This window comes from Vanessa cardui, chromosome 4, assembly GCF_905220365.1.
Source record: "Vanessa cardui chromosome 4, ilVanCard2.1, whole genome shotgun sequence".
Taxonomy (NCBI): domain Eukaryota; kingdom Metazoa; phylum Arthropoda; class Insecta; order Lepidoptera; family Nymphalidae; genus Vanessa; species Vanessa cardui.
In genome coordinates, this window is record NC_061126.1 from 15,431,266 (window position 1) to 15,443,441 (window position 12,176).

The window sequence follows — 12,176 nt, forward strand, 5'->3', positions numbered from 1 at the left end:
AATTGTAATAAAATACTAGCTCACAAAATGTCATCTGTATTTTTTCACCATTAAGGTGACTCTACTCAAACCTCTATAATGAAACTGAAAGAATTTACATACAAATATATAATCATTAACATGAATTAAATATTACGAATAGATGCAACTGATTAATAAATACGCATTCTTATATATTTTAAAAGAGATGGTCTAGTGGTGACATGAAATGTTTATAATTTGTCTCGTGCTCCACGAAAACCAAGATCATCAGTAAAACCCTAAGATATTTCCGATTTTATTAAGGCAAAGTCCATCGACTTGCAATAAAGTTTTGCTTTGAAATACAAACAGGACTATATTTTATTTAATACTAGCGACCAGCCTCGGCTTCGCACGGGTACAATACTGATACTAAATACACTATAGAATTTGTCATCAACATCACATTACAAACTTCTAAATTTATCTGTGTTTCGTCACTATATTGTCGAGTTACTGGATCTATTAAAAAAATCCGCATCAAAATCCATTGCGTAGTTTTAAAGATTTTAGCACACAAAGGGACATGTTTTATAATATGTAGCGATTATTTAATCATTTAAAGAGCAATATTAGAAGAAGGCATATTTGCAGCGATGTTTATCAAAGGCGACGAATTTAAACTTTAAAACGAGAAGCTAATGAATATTCCTTGTTGAACCTTGAAAGAATATTCATTAGCTTCTTATAGCTAGAAAGAACGGCTATAAAAATATACAGAGGTATTAAAGCAGCTTTCATTTTAATAAGCAAGTGTGCTGCTACAATTTATTAAAACTAAGAAAAATAATAATAATAATAATAAAGCTTAACCAATAGTTTTTTAATACCATTACTGTTGTTTTAATAACAAATATTTTAATAACTGAATTCTAAATTGCGAAGAATATTTTAAAGACTCGTTTTATTGCTGATATAAGATCAATTTTAAGATTTTAAATTAACCAATTTAAGATGACTTTGACTTAACAAAAATATAATGAAATATGAAATTAGTTTTATAAGTAATGAAGGAACGAGTTTTATTAATATATTTTTGCATGGCATTTTACAACGACAGTTCACTGGCTTTCACGAAAATGTCTTTTGCCGGCGTTTTCCCGAAATAAAGCCATGGAAATTTCAAGAAAAGAGCTTTATACTGGGAATGGTTTAAGTAGCTTAGGCCATTAATACGTCATTAGTATTAGGTACTTATATCTACTGATGATTTACGCAAGGCGGCTGGCAGGAGCTGAATGCGGGTAGCCGAAGATCGATCACAGTGGCGTGCTATTGGAGAGGCCTATGTCCAGCAGTGGACGAAAAAAGGCTGTTGACGATGTTGATGATGATGATGACTTCTACTTTCCATTACAGTTGCAGAGATAATTTGTAACATTTTGATACTCAACTTATCGTATTAGTTAGTATACTTATGCTAATAACAAAACTTGACCCCTCTTTGTTTTTCAATTTACTTAAATTTTATTTTTAAACTGTAATATCACTTCACAAATACAAAAAACCTATATTCATAAAAAACGTTCTTTTTAAAATCGATTATTAATCGATTTTTAACAATATATTCACATCAATTATTACACACGAATTATTTAACACAAAGAAAAAGTATTCAGTAAAAGTAGTCATCCAATCTTCATAGTATTTCATATACCATAGGCTACTTATTAAATTTAAACTGTTTTCAATGCTATATAATTAAACATAAAATATAGGTTATAATTTTAAGAAATTTACTTAAAGTCGGAATAACAGAAGGGTTTTAGAGACTATTTAAAATAAAATAAATTAAAAATATTGCTTTTTTTCTAAAATTATTGTGACCATTGCAATTATTTCATGCTTTATCACATTAAATGTTTAGGAAATAGTCATCAAAACGAACTGCATTGTATAGTCGCAAATAATAATTCATTAATAACTAAATTTTTATGAAGTTAAAAAGTCAATATCACTACATTATGAGTAATCTCGATATGAAATTCAATCGATTTTTTTCGTTCATTGTTATGCTCACTAGATTCACATCACTAGAAACTTCAAATCACAAACGTCAATGTAACCGTGCTACGTGAAAAAGTTTTTGTACTGACTACTGACATCAAATGTGCAACAAGGATAAATGAAAACATATGAGAGAGAAATAACAAAGAGGTTATGGAAACAGAAACAGTTAGCATTTAGTACTCAAGAGATACATAACAGTGTCATCTTTTAAAATTTTAGTGTTCAGATTCTTTTTATTTTGTGAACGCGATAGTAATCATTTCTTATCAATATATTTTTACTTAAAAAAGAAATGTGTATTAGTTGAAGTTATAATAAAAAAAGTTTTACTTACACTAAAGAGAAATACGTTTATTCAAAATAATTAAATTGAGATGGTGTTTTAAACTTATTTCGTAACGACGCTTATATGGGAAACATATTTCTTGAAACGGTAAGTACCCTTTGTTTACCGTATTTAATTAAAATTTCAAATTTGCCGATTCTACCTTGGCATATATTTTATACCGCACACATGTTTTTGTTACGAACGAAATAGTAATAAGTAACATGAAACTTTATTTCAAATAGAATAAGTCTCCGAAAGTACAATTTTGAAAATTTAATGATTGATTTCAATCAGAGTTAGTTATAACAAGTTTTGCTTGGTTAAATGCAGATTTATCGTCTCTTACATACTTGGATTTGTCTAACGATAAGAATATTTAATTATAAAAGTTTTCGGTTAAAGTAAATATACTCAAAGCGATTATTAATAGTAGTCAAAATATTTTAAAATTATATATATATATATATTTAATATTTTATTTATATATATGTATTACACATATGAAGTGTTTGTTTTAAGAAATAATATCTATCTCCACCTGATTAGAAAGTTTTATTGAACTAATACAGATAATCTAAATACAAAAATAAATGGAGATAACTTCAACTGGATATAATAATAATCCTATTTTGTCTTTTTAATACTTTAGTAATAGTTGAATAAAGTTTTGCAACTAAATGTCCAGCCGATACGAAGTGTGTTAAAATATTTGGAATAAGTAATAATAATTGTAATTTCAAAACGATTTATTACTGAACAACCTTTTCACTTTCCTCTATCGTAAGATTACCGGGAATACATCACTGTCTTAATAATGAAGCCTCCATCTTCCTTGGCTGTAGTATATTGTTAAGTATTAATATGACTAATGAATTAATATTTGCTGACCTTTATTTACACATTTAAGGTTTGCGCAGTGTATACTCTTCCTTTAATTTCAAGTCTTTTCCTTGCCTTATAGCCTTTCAAATGTATATTAAAAATACTCATAATGTAACATACATTCAGTACTATGTATATGATTCTGGGTTTATTTTATTTTCTGAGGAAACTACTTTAAAACTTTTTCTTATATTCTGATTTCACATTAATTAACATATAAGTAACAGCATGATCTGACTTAGTATGGGTCAAGTTGATACAAAAGGTACCCAACGTTTCCCATGTTAAGATGATATTCCCAAAAATCTGTTCCAAGATGATATATATTCAATCAAAAAAAGAATTATCAAAAGTTCTTAGGTAACAGACAAGAAAAAAGTACAGTTCAATTGAGAACTTTTTTAAAGTCAGTAAAAAGTAAAGCTATGTTACATATTAAAATTTCCTATGTTCATCGGGGCTGTGCACTCATCGATGGATAGGTTTATTAGTAAATTTTATTAGTCATAAATTAATTGTAAAAGTAAACTAGTTATTCCTCAGATAGTCATCATCCATTTATATTGTATGCAATGAAATTTATTAGACCTTTAAAATATGACTTCCGGTCAAACAATAATTAACACAGGAAGTTGTTGATAAAGTAATTAAACTCACTATTTTATACACACCGAATATGACTAATGTGTGACATGTAATTATTAATTAAACAAACAGTATATTAGTTTATGTTAATTCATGATAAATTCAAACAACATACCTGTAGCTATTGAGAGGTTTTGTCATGTCCTAATTATTACTGTATTAACCATGTAACATTACAGATGAGTATGGAATACTTTTGAATATCAAAGCCATATTTGATTTGAGTTAGGGACATTTAAAAATATAAAATAGTATGAATGATTTATACTGAACGTGTAAGTTTGTTTATTACTATAGTATCCATATTATTGCTCAAAATATAAAAGTCTGGGTAAAAGCACCTATAAACTTGTTTTACACAACAATTTGAATCTGAACATGTTATGTACGAAAACTTGGCCTTTGTCATACAGGCTTACATTATTTTTTTATTTTATTGTTTTATTGGCAACACATCTACAACCCCATTGGTTCACAGGTAGCAGTAGTTGATTTCCTACAGGGAAATCTTTTGCTTGTTTGCCACCTACAGCTTAATAAAACAAAAATAATTTACAGTTAGTTTTATATTGCCCTACCCTACTTGTTTCTTTAAGTAAAATAACACAAAGTGTGCTGTAGAAAGGCACATTAAATAAAATTACTATTATTAATTTTGTTGCTTATCTAATTAATGTATTCAAGACAATTTACTACATCGAGTTCTATTCTATTCCGACCTTATATTTTTTAATTCGATGTTCATTTTAAAATGCCGTTCAGTTAAATTATACGCATAGTTTAAAAACATTCGTGATTGTTCTTCATTATTTGTGATCAATGTTGCGGTGTGACGTCATCGGAACAGTTTCATTGCCCCCGTTCCATATCCACTTCTAAAGGACAATAATAATTGTCGAAGGTGAGTAATGGGACTGTCGTAATTTGTAAAATGTACAATCATATCACTTAAACGGAACAATTAATAAAGAAATCCTTATTTATATTTACAAAACAATACTGGTCTGTCTTCAGGTCCTCAAACAAATTCAGGTATAATATAACAGATCTCGTAAGAAAAAAGAAAATCAAAATAATAATCTACTTATTATATTAGTGGTATGAAAATGAATACTGGTTTTTTTTAAGGGCGTTAAGTATATCTCTTATATAATATCGTCTTAAATACTTTGTATATACGCTTTCAAGTAACTTTTAGGTATGTGAAATTATAATGATACAATTGTTATATTTACGCTGTTTCGATAAAAGTAAATTAGGCCAAACTCATTTCGTCTTTGTCTTTACCATTGAATTATGCATACAAAGAGCGTTGTGATGCGAATCATCTCGTTGTTAGGAATACAGAATAACTACAAGGGAATGGTACTTATACATGTGTATAATGAGGCTTTAACGACAAAATTAACTAGTTATTGCATTTGTTTTGTTATCGTTTCGTCTTCGCATTTTATTTTTCGTGGAACTGTTTTTCTTTGTTCTCCTTGTATAATTTTATATCTTCGGTTACATAATATCGAGATCCTTGTATAATGTTTCGACCGCGATGTCCAATTATATAGATGCCGCGGGATATGGGCCAAAAATATGTACTCAGGTGTACTGTCAGTATCTCAGTCGTAAAGTTCGTTGTTGTTTGTTGGGATAGCATGCGACACGCCGGAAAGAGATTAGCCGCGAGATCAACGGTTTTTCGTGCTTTTCAAGGCCATAATTCAGGCCTACAGGGTTTGAACCTTCTGATCTGTATATCAAATCAAATTTGACTTTTAAAAGCACCTTTGAATGGTAATTTTTTAGAAGTGTTTAAAAGGTTAAATTGCCATCAGTTCGGAATGTAGGGGCTACTGAGAAAAACCAGCAAGGAAATAAGTAATTACTCTTTTCGGACATGTGCAATCAATTCAATTGGAACGGAAAAAAATATTTGTTCTTATATTATTTTAATACACAATATTATAACACACGTAGTTCAATTGGCAATAATTAGTTAATTTACGATCGCGTCCGGAGAAAGTGAAAATGTATATAGAGACACGATTTGTAATAAAATGTGAAAAAAACCTCATCATTTTCTTTTGTCGGCTAAAATTTCTTGCAACCTCGATTTCCATTACCAAACCGGAAGTGAAATTGGCTCTAGAAACAATTATCTTGTACATTACAACGATATTTATGATTATGTTCGTATGACTGTTTAATCTCTTAATTTTCCACCATTAGGAATGTTTTGATTGTGTGTGTGAATATTGTAGGTATAGTCTTGTTGTTTTCAAGCAAATGTAGTGTTATTCGATATATTGAAATTTGAACGGCAACAATATGCTGTTCAGTAAGATGACACGATTTCTTAGATTTATTTGTCATTCGTCATTTCATTTACTCCTATATCTAAAGGAATTTCAATGTATGATGATTTAGTAATTCTGGAATGTACTCGAATAACACAGAAGTATCTTTTCCGATTTCAAGAGTTAGCCGGTAAAGTTACAGGAACAAAGGACGTAGTATCATCCTACGTTTGGCGCATTGGTGGAAGTCTGGAATGTTATGAATAATAAATCCTAACAGTCTCCACGTCTATGGACTGTGTCCACTGCCAGTCAGCCTGCCTGAATTATTTAAGTTAGCTTCTTCATAAAATGTTCTAGCGAGTACAGAGCTGAGATCGCATACGTTTCTCCAGGAGCTTAGACTATCTGTGGCATATTTACTTTGGCGGTAACGAGCAACTCCTCTATGTAGGTGCTATTTACTCATCCCACTGCCTGGCAGCATTTCTTAATACTTTTGTATTCTAGTTTAGGTTGAGCAAGGGAATGTTACGTCCGCACATAAGATCTTTGTTTGCTAAGGTTGCGCATTGGTGATAATAGGGATGGTTATTTCTTACATTGTCGATGTCTATTGGTAGTGGCGACCACTATCTGTACAGACTCCACATGACAGTCTCCTTAAACAGATGTCAGCTACAAAATATTGTTATTATTAATTATTTAAACTAATATTATAATTGTAAAAGTAACTTTACCAACTAATGAACAGAATTTGATGAAATTTGATGTAAAGCAAACTTGAACTACAAGGAAGAACATAGCTTACTTTTTGCCTAACACGTGACAACAAATTACCCTAAAACGCGAGCGAAGTCATGGGCTACAACTAGTATTAAGTAAAATTTAGTTGTGGCTTTATATGTCTTATTAATAATGAACTACATTTGACAAGTCATCACAGACGAATTTCTATTGACACGGTGAAGCAAACGCAATGTGGGTTATGAAGCGTCAAGCAAAAAAATTCCATGCGGACCGTTGGGCCATGTGAGGAGTCGTATGTCATTTTTACGGAGAAAGTTCACTAGAATCTAGGACTCCTAGATACACTGCGGATGCATTTCTCAACTTGACATTGTGTTGTGTCAAAATCGACAACTAGGTTTGAAGAATTGAAAAAGTTGTACAGGTCAATGAATGCAAGTAATTATTTAGTGTCGCAGATTAAAAAGTGCTCGCTTTCTCTCTACGAATAACAGGAGACTGGCTGTGAATCAAATATAACCTGCATCCATTACCATTTTAATTTTCTATTGTATGTGACAAAAACCTCGCTTATTTTATATGTCTATGTATACTCTATTCTAATCAAACGAGGAAAAACGCCAAATAAACAATATTTGTCGGCAAGGTGACGCAATATCAGTCAATTGGTCGAAAGCTTGATTAATCTATGATATTCACCATGAATCTACGAAATAATGGCGTTTTGAACGTCGACAATACTATTATCGGAATTTTGGAAGTAAAATTAAAGTATAAATAGTTAGTTAGTTAAGACCAATAATATCAATCACCAACTATTAGTAGTGTGCATTATGTGTGTTTATCTTTTTTCCTACTTTCATTGGAATAGCCTATGTATAATTATATTTTCTTTTTTATTCTATAACATTTGTTCTCTATAGCAAATCTTGTCAACTTGTATAAATGCTTCTGTGTAGTTAAATTTCTGCACTACGAGGACCGTGTTTGATTTAATTTGTATCTTAAATATCATTATTTTTACAACGTTCGTTCTATTAGTTTAAAGTGGTTAGTTCGAATTTGGTAAGAAAAATCTTTATCTATAATATAATCACAGAATTGACAGATATGATCTGGTGATAGATAATTGATCATGTGAATTACGCAAATCCGGTAGATTTATCTTCAAGTGTTTATTTAAAGTACGTCTTCATTCACAAATCTGCAAATAAAACTATAAATTTCCAGTGCCATATATAATATACTAGCCACCCGCTTCTGCTTTGCACGGCCAATACTGATACTAAATATACTACATTAATTGTTTATTTACGACATGTGATATCTTAAATATATATTGAGAAAGAAAATTAGATCAAACTAGAAACTTCTACAATTATCAGCGTTTCTTTACTATATTGTCCATGTATCATATATAAAAACCTTCTCAAATGACTATTTATTAAAAAAAAAGCATCAAAATCCATTACGTAATTTTAAAGATCTAAGCATATGTACGGACAGACAGCGGTAATCGACTTCGTTTTATACTATGTAATGATGCTTTGGTACTAGTGACGCTTGGATATTTTTTCATATGTATGTTTGTTAAATCATTGTTTAAACTTTTGTGGACGGATAGTTGACGGAAGTGTTTCCGGTTTTCCATAAAGAAAATAACCTTAACCTACTGCCAGTCTACCCGGCGCTGTTACCGGAAGGGTTTCCGAGTTATCATAAAATAATAAACATGCAACAGTTGGTATTGCATTTCGTTTCGCACATTTGTACTTGTTTCGTACAACTTTTCTCGCCATCAATAGAATTGCGTTTCGTTTTACGGCTTTTTACGTTCTTTTTATGTGGCAACATATTGTCTTAATTCTTACAACAACAACAACAACAGCTTGTAAATTCTCACTGCTGGACTAAAGGCCTCCTCTCCCTTTGAGAAGAAGGTTTGGAACATATTCCACCACGCTGTTCCAATGCGGGTTGGTAGAATACACATGTGGCAGAATTTCTATGAAATTTGTCACATGCAGGTTTCCTCACAATGTTTTCCTTCACCGCAGAGCACGAGATGAATTATAAAGACAAATTAAGTACATGAAACAGCGGTGCTTGCCTGGGTTTGAACCCGCAATCATCGGTTAAGATGCACGCGTTCTAACCACTGGGGCATCTCGACTGTTAACTTCATTAAAATGCTATTCCAAATGAAATTATATTTTGTAATAATCAGTACCAGTACATATATTTTGGAAAGTTAGTATCTAAAATGTTACAAGTACCAGTCCATTGTAGTATGGTACAAAACAATGTCGGTGATCACAAATTCACTGCTTTACAGCTGAGTGAGATCCGAATTATGAATACAAAATGCAATTAATCCTTTTTATCTTATATATTTTAATGCAGGGAAAATTTTATTGTCCTGGAGAAGTACGACGTAACCGACCACCTTGGTCATTTACGCCGGTTCCGTCTGATTCATCCATCTTAGGCAATTTACTTCTTGGTACAACCATTAAACCGAAACGGTGAAAGCTAAATTGAATTTAATCTCGATTTAAATTACGATATGAAAGGGCTTCTAATAATACTTATCTGTACAAGCTTGATACAAACACAAAAATTAGGTCATTGATAAAATTAGGTCTTTATTTTAGCTGTAAATGATATTTAATAGTACTTACGATAAAAACGAAGTTTACTTTCACGTATGTGAAAGTGTTATAAGGTCTCGTTCAATTAATTGCTAAATTAACTTCATAAAATTAATACAAGGAAACTGTAAAACCTATATTCCTCTAATGTATGGCTTCCTCTTAGGTCTAATAGATAGTTAGCTGTAGATTCAATGTTAGTAGCTTTTTCTTTCCTGGGAAAGTACAAAAAACTCTTGCACCTAAAATGTTTCAGCCGTATATATCATTTCAGTCGTTGTTATAAGGGTGAAGGTATAGTGTAAGTGAATTGATAGTTTGGGAAAAAAGTGCACTGTCATATTCTCTGCGAATTTCTTAGTCCCTTAAAAATGGCGCCGTGGCCGAAATCGACCAGGAAATCATCACTTTAAGAATATCCACGTTAATCCTAAATAATATTGTACTTAATAGCGCGTATAAAATGTCCGATTAAGATAATGCAACAGCATTTTATTTAACTGTAATAAAAGTTTTATCGATGTTATGTAATGATTCGCCTGGATTTTGTGATTCATTCGACATAACTCGCGATAAAGATGATACAAAACTGGTGACGTGGTAGCCACGTTACCAGTAGGGATTGTTCGGGTGATGGGAGTACCTGGTCTGCTTGAGGCCAGTACAAAAGAGCCGCAATCTTCTTTAACACTATTTACGACGTTAAAATCAGTCCTATTAAATACGAAAAACATCATAAAAAATGTACACACTTATTCTGAACTGATTTTTTGACTAAGATTGACGAAAACAAGGTGTACACATCTTTTTTTCGTTTTTTTACGCACTGACTTCTTGAAAAATGATATAACTTTTTACCTTATATTGTAACCAGAAATGTCCTTATTTAATTTACTGGTACCGCAAAATGTGTGTACAAACAGCACTACTGTAAAGGATGAATTCGGTAACTTGTAAAATTCTAATATTATAAATGTAAGGATCAATTATTATCTCAAATATATCATAGAATTTATTGTAAGAAATACATGCCTGTGATAATTACAGCATTCATAAAATATTTATTAGTCGTATAATAATATTTTGATACGTAAAGCGAGCGCGTTATCGCGAACGATATGAAAATCAACCACAAATCACGTGATACACAAAAACATCAATGTTTCAGCCTTGATAGGAATGTACACAAGAGCCCTGGGAGGCTTTTTTCTTATGAAAACACTCATTACAATCCCCATATGGTAATTACATATTTTGCTGCATAACAACAACAACAGCAGCCTGTAAATTCCCACTGCTGGGCTAAAGGCCTCCTCTCCCTTTGAGGAGAAGGTTTGGAACATATTCCATCACGCTGTTCCAATGCGGGTTGGTGAAATGCACATGTGGCAGAATTTCTATGAAATTTGTCACATGCAGATTTCCTCACGATGTTTTCCTTCACCGCTGAGCACGAGATGAATTATAAAGACAAATTAAGCACATGAATCAGCGGTGCTTGCTTGGGTTTGAACCCGCAATCATCGGTTAAGATGCACGCGTTCTAACCACTGGGCCATCTCAACTTTTGCTGCATGAAAGTTTATTTTTCGTACATTACTTGGCAGGGTTAAGCAGTTCAGCTACTCAATGATCATTTTACACATTATTCCATTGATATAAATAGAATAATAAGTATATCGTTGAAATAGAAGCACAATAAACAAAATAGAAATATTATTTCGCCCCTGAATATCCAAGAACTGGGTGAAGCCTCTCGTGAAGTTTTGATGATAATGCTGTCAAAGAGATGTTTGATAGCGTGGTGGAAAAACTGACAACGATACCTGAAAATATTGCCATCGTTACAAAAAACCAATCAAAGAATAAACAAATATACATTTAACATATTCAGGTAAACTATGAATCTTTTATTTTTTTTTACTGAATATAATGTGTTAAAATTATAAACTTTAAATATGGAAGTTTTCAAATTCTACTAAGTAAAACCCTTAAAAAAATTCATACATTAAATATATGTACATGTAATCTTCACTCATTATGAAACATATTGAGATTCGTTCAAGATTTATATGAGTATTATCCTACAGTCAACTTCAAAAGCGGAAAAGCTATCTAAACATTTTTGACCTTGGAATGATACGATATTGGTGTTTCTTTATTTATTAGTAAGGGATTGAATGATTTGCTAAGTATGAATGATATTAATTATATTATTAAACAAATATGGATATGACGTAACGTTAATGAAAATGCAAGTGTTTTTTTGTTGCTAGAATAATGAAAAAATATAACAATTATAATATATTTTTTTAACTTATAACCTTTTTTGGTTTATGACTAATCTAATAGAAACCAAATTCTTTATGGGTCCTCAAAAATGTCCATTTAACTCCCTTTTATTCTGTAACTGTAATAACTAGCGCGCACTGGTGATTTTTGTCACAGTGACTGTTTCGTCACTCTTGTCGTGCTCATGAATATGTATGGAGTTGCGCGCACGTTACGACGTGACAATTGGGTGACATTTGTGCCTGTATCTGTACATATTCACGGACTTGACAAGAGTGACGAAACAGTCACCGTGACAAAAATCAC

The 12,176-nt window shown here is 31.4% G+C and overlaps 1 protein-coding gene across 1 annotated transcript in view; it reads left to right on the top strand.

Moving 5' to 3' along the window:
* The first annotated feature begins 2,115 nt into the window (after positions 1–2,115).
* Positions 2,116–12,176, top strand: part of LOC124544065 — a 42,453-nt gene continuing 32,392 nt past the window's right edge. Inside the window, exon 1 of the mRNA XM_047122482.1 lies at positions 2,116–2,464. The gene's annotated coding sequence lies outside the window, so the exon portion shown is untranslated. The remainder of the gene's footprint in view (positions 2,465–12,176) is intronic.